Source organism: Nipponia nippon, unplaced genomic scaffold (genome assembly GCF_047370975.1).
Source record: "Nipponia nippon isolate SJK-2023a ecotype South Korea unplaced genomic scaffold, ASM4737097v1 scaffold_7, whole genome shotgun sequence".
Lineage (NCBI taxonomy): Eukaryota > Metazoa > Chordata > Aves > Pelecaniformes > Threskiornithidae > Nipponia > Nipponia nippon.
The window spans coordinates 16,804,186-16,819,618 of record NW_028262391.1 but is presented as its reverse complement, the minus strand read 5'-3'; the positions used below and the strand labels follow the sequence as shown (position 1 = coordinate 16,819,618).

The 15,433-nt window shown below is 36.2% G+C and overlaps 1 long non-coding RNA gene across 2 annotated transcripts; it reads left to right on the top strand.

Moving 5' to 3' along the window:
* Positions 1-4,471: 4,471 nt before the first annotated feature.
* On the top strand, positions 4,472-14,570 carry LOC148050840 (uncharacterized). Of its 2 annotated transcripts, XR_015700672.1 has the most exons (5): positions 4,472-4,494; positions 8,980-9,029; positions 11,708-11,781; positions 11,894-12,144; positions 14,447-14,570. It is a non-coding gene; the product is annotated as an uncharacterized LOC148050840 (long non-coding RNA). The 2 variants fall into 2 exon arrangements; XR_015700673.1 differs by lacking the exons at positions 4,472-4,494; positions 8,980-9,029 and adding an exon at positions 9,573-9,748.
* Positions 14,571-15,433: the final 863 nt, after the last annotated feature.

Below are 15,433 nucleotides of genomic sequence, written 5' to 3'. Positions count from 1 at the left end.
AGAAACTGCAGTTTCTGTGCAGTTGACACAGGTGATGTGGCTGGAGAATCATAGCATTAATTCAGCAGTAGTACGGAAAGATTTACTTAGGAATGTTCAGGCTTCGATACGTGGGATTTTGGTTATGATTGAAGTGGCTTTTGGTTGCACAATAAGATTGTGACCAGATAACATTACATTTACATTGCCCTTTACATTTTTCAACTCCATTGATAAGGAAATGTAGTGAAGAACTAACTGCAAGGATAATTTGGTTGAGCGTTTATTGAAATAAGAAAAGAATCAGCAAAGATTTTATCATTCTCATCAGGCCAAGCACATGACGGAAAGTCATTGGTTGTATAAATTACCTCATCTAGTAGCATCCGAAGATTATGTGGATTGAAAACAAGCAATTCAGGGTCTTCTGCAAGGAATTAGAATGATAATGAGTGTAGAAACTCCTAAGCAAGTCTAAATCTCCAAGTAAAGGTGCTTTCTGGCCTGCAGCATTCCGAACAATAATCAACTAATACAGCAACTAATCACTCTCTTAGTAAGATCTGCACAAGAGAAAAGTAATGGGGGAGACCTCTCACCTCCCTCCAGAGCCAGAAAGCTTGGGAAAAAGCAAGCATAAGGAGACATCTACAGGTGTGCAACAGCAGCCAGAAGCTGGGAAAGAGAGGAAAATGTTGGCACAAAGCATAAAAGTCAAACTGAAGGCTCAGCAAGCGAGAGGTTAAAAGTGAAAACCAGACTCCCCACCTACCACATGGCTGATATGGAACGGGGAGGGGAAGTTATTGAAGTGCTGGCTGGCTCTCTGGTGGGAAGGCTGCGTCCTTTCCACCCTACGTTCCCTGGAAAAGTCTCTCGTGTTTGCTGTAGAGGGCTTTACTCATTTCTGGAATGTCCTTTGTGCTAATAGAGTTGTCTGTGACCTGATGCAGTAAAAAGTTTCTTCTTAAAAAAAAAAAACCAAAAAAAAAAAAACCGACAAACCCAAGAAACAACAAAACCAACAACTAAAACCCACAATAATAGGATTTAGAAACGAAACCAAATAAGTTTGTAATAGCAGACTGGCTGTTAACCTTTCCTGTACGCAGATTGTTCTGATTTATTTTTGGAATATGGCACCAAGCTCTAGATTTATTCATGAATGCTCTGAGAAATTTACTTTCCCTTTATTACAGGACACAAAATCCCACAACTCTCTGATCTTCTTTCCTTTCACTTTCTACCTTACTTTGAAAGACTTTTTTCTCCTGGCTCCTCTGCATTATATTCCTTGGCTTTTTACAGAAGTACAACTTCTGTGTGCCAAACTTTTTTTTGGATAATTTAACTAAATCCATATGTCCAGTTCATGCAATTGAACACGAATCTCTGGCAGATGCTCTCTCAAAATCTGGCTACCACTTTAGCATTTTTCATCCCATGCAGTTTTTTAAGAGATATTTGCACAGGCAGCTTTGACTTTTGGTAATTGGAAATAAAAGCACCTTCTTTCCTGCTGTAGATTTCAAACAATTTCTTAAAGACTTCGTTCCTAATTTTTGCATTCAGAGCACAGTGACCTGGAAATTAGCGGTTCTTTTTTCCTAGTCCTTCCTGTTTTCCCAAGAAAAGCTAAAGATTTGAAGACATTTCTTTAAAAAGTATGGAAACTCCAGCATTTTGCCTAATGTTCCTCTGTCCTAATCCCATTTCTTTGAAGCACAGGTTGGATCAGCAGCTTGTACTCGATTGCAGGTGTTGTTCTCCCTCTTACGTGCTAAGTTACATAAGACTGCTGAAGTGGAAACAGTGGGTTGCGTGTTGTGTTTGTCCATCACATTTCAAAGCAGCTCATCTTCTGGATCAAAATTAGCTCTCCCAGTTTTCTGCTTTTGGTTTAGACAGAAAAAAAGCACAACAGTATTCAAGCTTCTGCAACAGTCAAAGTCTATTCAGTTTCCTTATCTGAAGACTACCATTTTGGTTTATATGCCTGTGAAATGAAGCTATATTTTCATGCATCCTTGTTCTGTGACCAAACTCTGTAAATGAAAAAGATCAAACACTAAAAGACGTGCACACAACATACTTCTACTGCACTGAGCCTGAAAAAAAACCCAAGCTGTAAAAACTGTCTGAGCTACCAAAAGGAGTTATGAGGAAGTATGAGTGCTTCCAAAGATATTTAGAGAGAATATGTGTTTATATAGTAAATTAATTTCAAACAAAAACAATTTATCTTGTCTGGAGATTCACATGGTATGTAATGCAATTGAATTAGAAAAACAAGAACAGGATGCTCAAAAATTCTTACCTATTTAAAAGCTGCAGTAGGCACTTTCTATTTTAGGGCAAGATTTAATTGCATTCTGTAAAATGCACTGGCAGGACAGTCATTTTCTCACCAGCAGGTAACAGCAGTTCCAAAAAATGTGCTTTCTCCAATGTAACTGTAGGAACTGTTGCTACTTAGAAACTAGCATAATCATTAATCAAAACAAAAAGAACAAACTGTTATATAAAGCAATAATTTTACCAGACAAGTACTTTGAGTCTGCCTAAAACAGATGATCAGAACCAGTTCTTTGTTTATTGTCTCCATAAAAACTTGGAAGGATACATGTCTGGTCTAGTAAATTTTTTATTTTTTTTCCAGGCACATATATTATGTTCTTCTTCAAGTGATTTTTTTTTTTTTTTAAATCTTTCTGGTTCTTGCACCGTTTTTACCTTATTGGTGTCTGATTTATTACTGTGATAGTTTAAACACGCACATTGTCCACTGTAATTGCATTGAAGATGCTGAAAAGGAGTGAATACCAATGGGAAGCTTCACTGGGGCTGTTGTTATCAGTAGGTATGTTGCTGGTAGTAACCATAGAAACGTTTAGGATGATCTGAAGTAGTCTAAGGATAAGTAATAGGATGAAAGCAAGCAGAGGGAAATTTATGCTGATTCTTAGGGAAAAATAAACTCTTCATGTTGCATCCTGTTAAATTACATAACTAGGGAACAGGTAGGTGCTTGGAGTCATTTTAAACTGGTTTGGATGAAGAAATTTGAGGTTCTCTTGCAGGAAGCTTTTTCGGCAGGAGGAAGAGACTCTTCTGATCCTAGATTCATCTCAACATTAATTGCAAATGTTACGATTCCATGGGCTTTGCTGAGCACTGGTAACTTTCTCATTTTGAGTATCTAAGTGCCTGGCAAGTACCTTTTCAAATCAACACTGGAAATCCCTCTTCACTGGTGATAATACCATTTTTCTGGAAAATATTAATTGAACCAGGAGACATTTCAGAGACTAAGCCACTATCATGCTGTCTTAGCAGTTATATAAATTAAATAGATCTTTCTTGAGCAAAAGCCTGTAAGTGGAGCTCAGGAAGCCAATTTTCTCCTAACTTACAGTAAGTGAGAGAGAGGAAATAATTTACTTAGAAACCTGAGTTTGGATAAGAAGTTATTTGGTTAGAAATAATTCAATACTCATTCAACTATTTATTTTGGGTTTGTATTACATTTCAGAGATGCTGTACAAAAAGGGAATACAAGAAAAGAGTGAATGGAAAAATAAAGTGAAATTCAGATATCATGGTGTAAAGTGGGTGTGAGTAAACACAAATACATTGAAAGCTGGCAAAATGAAGTGAGACAAAATGTTAATATCGATATGCTACATTTATCCTACATGGGCTACTTCTTGGTTCTAGTAAACTGCTTCTTCCATCGCTGTTATGCTCAATTTGATTTTACTTAGTCACCTTTGCTCTCTTGCTATCCCTCTTTTGTAGGGATACATTTTTAAATGATACACTGATTTTCTTGTGACTCCAGCTCTCCTAAACAGATGAGGATTTGCAAAACCATGTCTTACTTTTCCTATTCCTTCATATTGTTACAGAAGATGAAGAAGCATTTTCTAATTTCAATTATTTTTAGGCTAAAGCAGCGACTGAACACAGATTACCTCCTCCTGGTCCCCCCACAGGCAGCACATCACTGGCAAAAAGAGAATACTCTAAATTCTTTTATTGTACAGTGATCTTGGTGTCTGTTATAACAAAAACATTATAATAAGTTTTTAAATATTAAAGAATATAAGATTTTCATTGTATTGAATCTGCACAAATAGAGCATTATAAAAAAGAATTTATAAAGCTTTTTCCTCATATGCTTGATAAAACTACCAGAAACACCAAAAAAAGAAAAAGTAAAGAGCGTGCTTGATACAGTAGGCATACCAGGATGCTTGGTAAGCTGCCCATGTTGTAAAAGACAGTGATCCTTTCCGTGGCATTCTCATGAACGACAACTTGCACTATACCCTGGTTAGAGAGAAAAATTTTTTATGCTGTTTTGAAAAAGTGAGGTGTCAATGAAACAAGTAATTACTTTGACAAAGCTGGTAGATGTTTTTAACATTACCTTACATTTGTTATTGCAGAGTTTTCTTCTGATGAACCCATGCAAGTCACTTACACAGAAGTTTCCTTCTATGACTCTTTGAGGTTAGCTTATTTACTTTTATATTAATAAAAAGCAGCAGAGAGAAATCGTAAATGCATTACTTTCTAATTCATACTTGCCTGGGTCATAAATAATGCTATATTGAGTTGTTACTTAAAGCAAGTACCTTTTTATGAAATAAGATGAGACTTTGTTGAAATTGATGGGTAAAAAAACTGCCTCCACCTCTCCTTCTTTGCTGTCATCTTTGTTCAATATTTGGAAACCAATGACCTATAAGGGTCTTTTGGAAATCCCAACGTGATATGTAGGAAGCAGCCAAGTGTCACTACTGGTGTCTGGCTTGTACAGCTTCTTAGATCCCGCAGATGTGATTTAGGAAGCTCTGAATCTGCTTTTACACAACACTTGTTTTAAGGAAGCCAAATTGCCCTTTTCTAATGCCTTGAATTCAGAAAAGACACGATTGGTATAAAGCCACCTTGAGTGTTCTTAATACCTATCCAGCCTTAGGCTAAATACAGCTGACCAAGGTTGAGCAATCTGACTGTATCTAAAAATGCTACAATGAATAATTTGAAGTCTTTTCTGAATACTTTTAGGTATTATTTTCTGGTATATCAAGAAACAATTTTTTATTTACTGTGATCATTATAATCCAGATGTGACTGCTCTTCATTATATTTCCAAGTACATGATTTTAGCTTCAAATCTGCTCAAAAATAACATACTGTAGGATAATGTGGTGAATAAAAATCGTTCTGCCCTTGAACTGCACTTGACCTATCAAAAACTTAGTGAAAAATCACTAGTAGCCTGAGCTCACAAAGATAACAGACTGAGGTTTCAGTTAACTTGTACTCAGCAGGCTCTATAGTTTTCTCTGAGCTGTGACATTGACTTAAAATACTCTATGACCATTTGTTCATTTACTAAGAAATCAAAATAGTTTGTTATTCAAATAAACAAATGTAATAGTACACTATTACTCTCAATACAGCAGCTTCCCAGCCCATTTTAAAGTAACTGTTTTAACAAAACTTATTTTCTTCCTGAAGAGAACAGCCAGGAAAAAAACATACAAATGAATAAAGAAATAAAAACCACAAAAATCCCTCAGTGCTATTTAGAGTTATGAGGCCAGATTACAAAAGTGTTGCATGCATTTACACACTGAAACAGATGGAAGATAAAAGCACATACTGTAAGAACAGAACTTCTTGACTCAAATCAGAATTCTGAGAATCAAAATGAATAGTTAGGTGTTTGATAGATGTAAACCAGTGTGTAATTACCTGCACCAAACAACATAATTTGGTATTAAACCTTTTGAGGAGCTTTCCTTATTTTTCTGAATATAATATGAAAGGATTCCAGCTCTTGTCATCACATTTATGGTGATCGGAGCTCCGTGGAGTAGTATTTAGTTCTGACTTTAGCAGAGTTCTCATGTATTGCTTTGCAATGTTGGTGTTGCCTACTGATCTCCTTCCAGTTCCCGATAAAATTATTTTCATAGGCATCAAAAGTTTCTTATCATGAAAATAACATAATATTTCATTAAGTGGCATTTAAAGTATAATTTTTCTCTTGCAGTGTTCCTCCTGTAATTTCCTTTCTTTAGTCACCTTTCTTTCTCCTTAGTTATGTGGACATTTCAATCTAAGAAACACTGGATGAGGCTCCAGAGGCAGCAGTTGAAAGGAATAGTCAGAGGAGTACTGAAAGAACATGCCATCAGAAATTATGGAGATCGAACCTAGATACTTGTAGCCTACAAATTTGTCTGCCTGTTGTAGACAGTCATATAGCTCACATATCTCCAGTCAGAGTAAATTGTTTTACTTATTTTTTCCTCAGAAGAATCTTTTGAAGAAAAATATGCTATCTTCTCTGATTGTTTCATATAAACAGTCCATTATCTGAGACGGGGCAGAAGGAAGAGGTATAAAGCAAATGTATACAATTGCCGTTTCCACTCTCCTGTGGGCTCAGGGTCAGTTTTGGGTGGGCTTAAAGGCTCTGCTCAGCCTTGCTATTGCCTTGGCAGAGAAGCCGGTAGTAGCTATGCAAACTTGGAGTTTGGAGGTGCTTAGAAAAGTGTAGGTGGAGTTGTCAGTGGAGTTCCCATTTCTTCTCGTTCTAAGAATTTCTGCAAGTCTAGGAAATAAGATGTATTTCATTGCTATTTATATCTGGATTTTTTTCATCCTAAAGATTAGGAGATGAAGCATTTCTGCCATAAAATTAAGCTTTGTATATACATTCTATTGTGTGTGCTATTTTTTCTTATCAGAGGAATTAACCTCTAGTACCGAAAAATACCATAAACTGTAAAAATTAAAGAGCGCATTAAAAATATACTAATAAAAAGGACATAAATCAGTTTAAAAATAACAGTAGGTTTTCTAGTTGAGCTGTTTATTACCATTGATATTAAAATTTTATGTGAGAATAAAATGTCATTTATTTCTGTGCATCTGACCATCAAATTGCAAACTTGCCCATTAGTTAGAATAATAAAGTTCAAAGCAAACACTCATGTCTGAATGACCAAACCATCTAAAATTTCAAAATACTTGAAATTAACGACATAGAAAACAATATATTTCAAACAAGTCTATACAAAGTTAATATATCTCAATGTAAGTATGTTAAGAATGATCAACTGTTAGATTACAAATTGTTATCTTAAATACGAAATCTCCATTGGCATCATTCATAACAAGTCTTCCACGGAAATACACTTGATTCAGAGTAATTAAATCTCTTGAATAACAATCATAACAAGTATCTGAAAAGTGACATAAAGTCATTGCTAGTAAAATTTGCCAATGACAAAACAACCCAATAAAGTACCAATAAGTAATGGTGCTAGGTCAGTTCTACAGCTCAGCTTGGGTGAGAAGGTGTACTTACTGTAACAGTACAAATTATGGTTTCTACAGTAGAAACATTAAAAACTAAATACTCAAGTCTGTATATTCAGTAGAAGTTTGCTAAGTTCAGCCATCTTGTGATGCACAGGGTCTCCTGTAAAATTTTGGTTTGGTCTTAAGTGTTGCAGTTTTAGCTGTCTTGAGTTTTTATTTGAATCTGGGAATTTAAAAGCCTCAAAAATTGAAATACGTAAGGCTGGTTTTCACATCAAAATACAAAAGCAGGAGTTTCACATGGTTTCAACATGAAGCCATAAATCAGAACTGTTTTTCCTAAGCCTGATACCAAGGCAGCCATAAGAATCTGAAACCTGTGATGTGATTCATACCATATCCACTTCTTTTTGAAACTAAATACGTTTTCTGTAATCTTCCATTTATTATATGCTTTCTGTAACTGTAATATTTAGCCTCTGGCCTTGCTCTTGCTAAAATGCCCTGTTATTGCAGAACTGCAGTTTGTGATGATTCACCCCCCCAAGATGTCTTTCTGTTGAATGATGACAGCGTTTGCTTCCTGACATATTTAGTGACAAATAGTTGCTACCTGAGATGCAGATTCTTTTATGGGACTAAGATAAGTGATCACCAGCTCTGACTAATTCCTCTGTGACCTTAGGCAAGACACGTCAGTTCCCTATAGCTAACATTCTTATCTGTAAAATGTGAATGGCACCACTTCATTTCTTGCCTAAAAGAAAGCAACAGTAAAGCTTTTTGCTTCTAACACTATGATAATGCACATCTGACAGGCATTACTGTTCATGAGGAAAGAAATAAGTGAGTACTACGTAGGACTAAGCAAGTAACTAATTACTTTGTACAAGTCCAAGATTTTGAGTGTTTTATACCTAGACACAACTGTTTCAACCTTTGAATACTTATGTAGAGATGTGGGATTTTGCTTGTTATGACTTTAAAACAACCAAACAAAACAGTTGTTTTTCTGTTCATTGCTGAACCTGCTATGTAAAGAGTTCAATTTTTGAGTGCATTGTATTCAGTTTTCTTGGTGGAGGGAATAGAGATTTGAGTCCCCGAAGTCTGCGGAGAGCTATTTGTTAGTATATCCTTTAACAGGTCTTCAGGAAAACTGCAAAATCCACAACCTGTCCCTTTCCACCACACTGAGAAATTCCACACCAATAGCACCACGAATGGGCTGCAGTCACCTGTATGGAGTGCTTGTTTTCTGAGGTGTGAGCCTGATGAGTGCTGTTATGATTTAACATTGGCATTTTAGTTATCAATATTTACACCCTTCAGAAAATTGGGTGTTGGTAAGCCCACAATAGGCATAAATATCTTCCATGACTGTAAGCAGGGAGAATGACAAAGGCCATAGTGCCTAGTTTGTTTTTAATTTTTACTATCATTGCCAGTGTTGAGTATTAAAACTATAAAGCATTTCTATCTGCCGCACTTTAAGGGTTGGATTAATTGTTCTTTCTCTTCTAAATGTCTCAGAAATGCTGTTCATTCTTTTTTCTCATGGTTTATGACTTTTTTTTTTTTTTTTTAATAGCATCACTTACTGTGGTATGAGACTTCCTCTAACCCACAGCTTGTCTCCATCTTATCTTTCAGACTCACAGGAATGTTCCTCCTCTCCTAGGCACACTTTATCTCACATACAGGTAACTGCTTCCTGCTAAGCCATTAATAACCTGTGTTATTGTGCTTCCACCTATTTGTAAATCACAAAACACCAAATACACATAGAACATACCAAATAATTTAACTCACAGTTTCTTCTGTAGAGGATTACAATTGTTCAGAACAGAATACATGTTTACATGGCACTCCTAAACCTGACTATACCTTCATGTTCTGCTTTCAATGTAGTATAGAGACATCTAAGGCTTTTGTAGTGTAGTTATAAAATAAGCATGGCTTGGTCCTTACATTTTTCTTTAAAAGAAAATCTGCAGAGATATAATTATGCTAGATAATATTTTTTAATTTTTTATTCTGACTAGTTGCCAAATTTAAACATAGCTTCAGAATAGTATGCTATGCTTTACAGTAAGATTTTTGCACTATGTTAGCTAGAAGGATATGTATTTGCCTAACAGAAGTACTGGTTTGCAAGGACTCATCCACACAGGTGACACCCTCATACAAACTATTAAGGTCTTTCCTTCTGCTCCCTGCACTTTGGTTTCCAGGGGAAATAAAGACAAGCCCATGCAGGCTCCAACATTGCCTCTCTGGTTCGATTCCTGACCTGAATAATTAGGAGCCTGAGACTCACCAAAGCACACAGACCACCCTGAGAATAGTACATGGTTAGCTGAATTTGGATTTTGAATTTGCATGTGATCCAGATAAAAGAGAACTCCTTGAAGGACTCTGAGTAAGTGGCACACTTATATAGCAGCATTTAAAATTCAACTCTCTTTGGTTTTCTTTATAAATTGGGCTTTATTTTGGGGGTTCAGTTTACATGAAACCCAGAAAAAGACAAGCTTGCCATTGTATTGCTCTGTTATTGCCATATAATGCAATCCATAGACAAAAAAAGATGATGGTATGATGTTTCTCTGTTTGGGTGCAATGATATTCAATATGCTTTTTGGAGAGCTGTGTGGTCAAAGTCAGAGAAACCAGAGCTTTTCTTCTGACCTTTCTCATGTCCTTTGTAGAATTGTGATTCTTAAATCTTTATTTTTTTAGGTGCTACAGTGGGAAAATTACTTCTAGGTCTCTAAGCTTTTCTTAAGACAGATAAAGGGATGTGGAATTTCTGGTATGAGGTTGCTGGTATTTTGAAGAACAAGAAATCATTTAAAAGTTGACACAGTTTGAGTCTTTTATTTAAATTCAGATGTGCTGTAAAAAAATTTTGACTGCCCTGAAATCAATGAAGTGGAATGTTTTTATGAAAAGTTTCAGTAATGACATTACTGTTACCTAAAGAGATTACTTTATTTCAAGTATTTTCTCACCTCCTGTCACAAGTGTGGAGGCACTCCTGCCCAAGAAGAGGGGCACCTGGGAGAGGGCTGGCAGCTACAGCACTCATGCATCCTGCTCTGGGCTGCCTCTTTTTTCCTGGGCACTTTATAAATTCGTCAGAGCTTGCAGGTAGAAAGTGGCCTCCAGGTTGTAAGACGGTTACAGTCATTAGATTTAACCTTCTTCATATAAAGGAAAGCATAATGTAGGGTTCAGTGAAAAGGCAAGCTAATGGCTTTGCTTCTTGTGCTTTGCTCTGTAAAACTTAACAGAGTAATGATGCCCTGAGCATACTGAAGAGCCTAGAACATGCAGACTGGAAGATTTCTTTGAGGTTTTTATTGGTGGGCTTTTCCTGCGTCAGTCTGAACCATCTTGCCCATGACCGATCTGGATCACAGGATCAGAAAAATGTCTCTGCCCTGAGGTTGAGTTCAGAGAACCTCTGTTATGTACCAAATTTCTCTTCCCTCCCCTATCCCCTCAATATTTGTGCCAATAGGTGGGAAAGAGAAAATACCAGCATGTTTGTTACTTCATAGCTGCCTTGTGTATTAGAAACTCACCTTTCAGCATGGTCTTTATATGCGTGTTAAATGATTGAAAACCCTAACATAAAAAAATGAGGTATTTTACATGTATGTTTCAAGGCATGATACACAGGTCCCTCCCCATTTTTTTTATATTAGCTAATGGTGTTGCAAGGATGGGAGACGACAAACCCTAGAGAAAATAGGGTCCTGTCCTGTGTACTAAGGCAAAAGAGAAACAAGTATCATGTGACAATATGAGAAAAATTTAAGAATTGCATACACTTGCAAATCAGCAGTGTGACAGTTAACCAGCACTAAAAGCTGCTTGTCTTAATAATGATGTCTTGAAAATATGCAGTAATTAGGCATGATAGTCTTGAGATGCACTTCTTTCACAACATCAGGCTTATGAAGAGCATTTAACTCACAGAGATACTTTCTTTCATTAAAAATGGTTACTCAAGCATGGTTTTAATAATTTTTTGAGGAAAAATGTAAACAGGAGTTAAATCCCCTAACCTTTATGTGCTTCAGAGGTTCCTTTCTCCATCAGTCTTGGGTAGCCAAAAAAGCCAGAAAGGAGTTTGAAATTGTGTTTTTTAATGCAGTATAGAATTTTTCCAAGTATTAATATTTATTAAAGGAAATGTAGTACCTGACCAGAATACCAAATCTATTTAACAATGCAATATTGTGGCTTTATATCCTCTTCTCTGGAGTAAGCTAAGGCTTCCTACTAAATGACGCAGGACCTAATTTCCTTATCAAACTCTGGAACACAGACAAGCAATATTTAATTTATATTTCTTACCATTATTTTAAAGATTATTGTTAAGACACATCATCTTCATGCTGCTGAATGACCTACAGTATGTCTCTACTTTGGGAGGAGACACAGGTACAGATTAAAATCTGTCTTCTCTTTCTCTCCCCTCCCTCCCTCCCTTTCTCTCACAGTTCACCCATATTATTGCATACATTTACCAGTGTTGATATTTTACTGGTTTCAGTGGTTAACCATATTGGCAGCTGTTTGTAGAGACTGCAACAGCAGAATATGAAGGAAAGGAACTACAAAAACGCTCCCATGTCTCTTTGATATGGATGTTTCCCATAACTTCAGAGGAGAGTAACCTCCAGTCTGCTCACCATGAAGGAAACACGATGACTTCTTAAAGCATAGACACCAATTTCTCTGGTTCTGGAGTTCACTAATGCCCAGATGATGGGATTTCATTGCTGTGCAAACCCAATAACATTGGTAAGTTTGTGGTTCAAGTAAGTGCCAAATGTCATTAAACCATTTATACTGGTTGACTGGTTAGACGAAATTGCTACGAGCAGGTGGAGCTGTTGGCTGTGTAACAGGATGGCAGACTAATTTTTCAACACTGTTACAATGTAGTTGAGACCTAATACCTCAGCTGTGGATGCCGAGGATATATAATGAGCCTATATGGATCACTTTTTTCATGTACTTTCATCTGTCTTTCACTGATGTATCCACTATTTTGCCCAGAATGTTTCCTCACAACATCCTAAATACAGTGCTCCCTGTTTCTTTAGCAGGCTATACAGGGGAAAAGCACGTAGTGAAGAAAATTTACTAAATACTGGTATGCTCCTGAATAAAAATAATTCAGTATCTATACAACACCAGCCTTGTAATCATAGGCAAACATAAAGGAGTAGTAAAAATTTAATTAAATCAGTTTTATTATTGTTATCCTTCAAACTCAAATGGAGCAGGGAAAGAGTAGTATTAAAACTACTAAACCACATATTAGTAGTTTTAAAGACATTTATAATTTAATGCAAGAAAATAAATAAGATCAAGACTAGTTTTAGGTTGAACTAAGTCAAAGGTTATAACATGAAGTTCCCCAAACTAGGTTCTCCCTGAATAAAGGCATGTCTGGCCAGAGAAGAGACATGAAAAAGAAATGGCTTTGCGCTACTGATATGCTCAGCTATACACATAGGGGAGGCATCTGTAGCTGTTCTAGGAATGCTCTGAGTTACAATAGGTCTAGAAATACAGGAATATGGAAGATGATTCAACTGAGTTTTTGCCACCTCAGTCTATTCCTGTGCCAGGCTTAGTTTGAGCACAGCAGAGATGTAGGCCCAGAACATCTGAGAGAGCGGTATTTCTGATCACTCAGAACACCAAGTCCATAAAATATTCATAAATCCTCTGCAACTTGAATTGGCTTTCAAGTAATAAAAAAATACATCAAAGTAATACAATAAATTAACAGGTCCCTCTACTACATGTGATTTAAAGCATAAGGATTTCTTTTACATATTTGATTATTGAAAAGTAAATGAGTTTTTTTCTGATGCAACAATTATGGGATTTCATACAGTATGAAACAGTACAAGAAAGATACTGTGTTATTGTTAATGGCTCTATTTCTTACTATCTAAAATAATGAGTATGTTTGATCTTCCCTGATTTCTTCTTGTTTCATTGTTTCCATCATTGTCAAAAGCCCACTTCTTCACTTTTCTTGTCAAAAAAATCTACATAATGCAAAGTGACTGTTTATGAAGCTCAGTGAGTATTCCACCAGCAAGGAAGAAAGGGCATAATTTGATAAAAGCAGACATATCGTTGAGACAGCTACAAAATTAGATAATTTTAGCAGAGAGCAGATTTTTGTTGCTGCCAGTCAGGATTTAAACAAAGGAATCATCCCACATTTGGCAGATAATTGTGCTTCTCCAAGGGAAATCATAACACCAAGTGAAAAGAGTTAAGGTCTCCTTTTTCTCGGATAATTTTGTGCTTTGAACCTTTTCAACTGCCTGTTTCATGAAAAAGCTAAAAAAAATGTGAACAACTGTAACAATTATGGTTCCAGGGATATAAGCAATGTTCACGTCATCATTTTGTGAATTCATTTTTTACTTCTTTTTTCAGACTCCTGAATCACTAATTTTAGCTTTTGGTTCCCAGACAGCAGATACCAATGCAGGAGGACACCTGCCACCTTCCATATTGCTGGTGTAGTAGTTTGAATAGATTTGTTTGAGGCATTGATGTTGGATATTAAAATATAAGGCTTCAATCCTATAATGTCCTCTAAATGTGAAAGCCTTTCTTAATTTTAATGGTACTGAGTGTCTACCCCAAGTCTACCTACATAGAATCTTTACAGGATTTATTACTAGCCATATTTCCATAAGGAACAAGAGAGAATGATTTTAAAGATCTTTAATTACAAATGTATATGCATTTAGCATGGCGTGGCTATATGTGATTGATTCTGTTACAAATAAAAATTAATTTTTAAGAAACAAATCCTTAGTCACAAATAGGTATCATTGGTATGGCAGATTCTGGAAAAGAGATGATCTTGCACATGAATATACAGGACGTGATTTTTACTGCATTTGTGCCCAGCACAATTTCCATTGAACTCAGAGGATTTACATCATTGTGAACGATGTTAGAACTAAGACAATTAAAAGGGTTGGGTCTAGCCTGCGTAAAAACACTGTTCTGAAGGATCCAGCGCTCAGGAAAGTAATTTAAAGCTTTTTCTGTCTCTAAACAGGCTAAATTTTTAAACTGGAAGCAAAGTTGAAGTGCAGCTGCCTTCTGCGACACGTTGGCCTGCCAATTCAAGGTGTCCAGGCACTCCTTACCTGAAGGCGGTACGTGCAGTTTGTCTGTTTTGCAGCACATTAAAGCACCCTCCTCTTGCCAAGGACAGCTTTCAAACTGAGAGCCCAGCCACTCTCCGTGCCTTTGTCAGCGAGACAGTGTTGGCTCCCTGAGACATTTGTTTGTCTGAAAGTGGGAAAATAAAGCAAAATTTATCTTAGGAAACTATATACCAAATGTAGAGTGTTTCATTTCCAGTGGGATCAGAAAATAGGCAGAGCCGAAGAGGCCATGGATTGCTCACCCATTGCTCTGCAAAATATTTGACTAGAGAGAAGCTGACTAAATGCTGATATTCCTTTTTGAAACTAACTTTCCTTAAACAACAAAAAGAAGAAAACAAACTAAACAAGAAACAGTTTTATTCAAAGCAGCAGTGTGAGAGATCAGCAAGAAGCTGGCTGATCCCTAACAGAAGGCGAACATACTCATTTTCTCCTCTCATCATACACTCCCAGGAGTATATCAATCAATATCAGAGCTGTATGCAATATGTGAAAGAGATTACATTTCTTAAGATATATTTTTAAATTATACATTTCCACACACTGTATTAATATGAAATGCAATTTTATCTGATTTTAATACTTTAACGTTAGCTTCCATTATTTGCACAGTAAGTAAATGAAGAGATGCGCATGAAATCTGGATTTAATTAGATAGGACATGCTATCACTTACTGACTGACATAAGTAGAATACATTAAATACAAGCATTGTATAATGCTTTTGTGTCCTGAGATGATGCACAGCAATGCAACAAAGTTATATTTAATGCTGACTGCCAAAACCCAGCTATTTGAGTTTTCTTTAAAAATATAAAATTAAAGTTTTGTAGAAGGTAGATGTGGGACTGACAACATTTTCTCCCTTTTTTT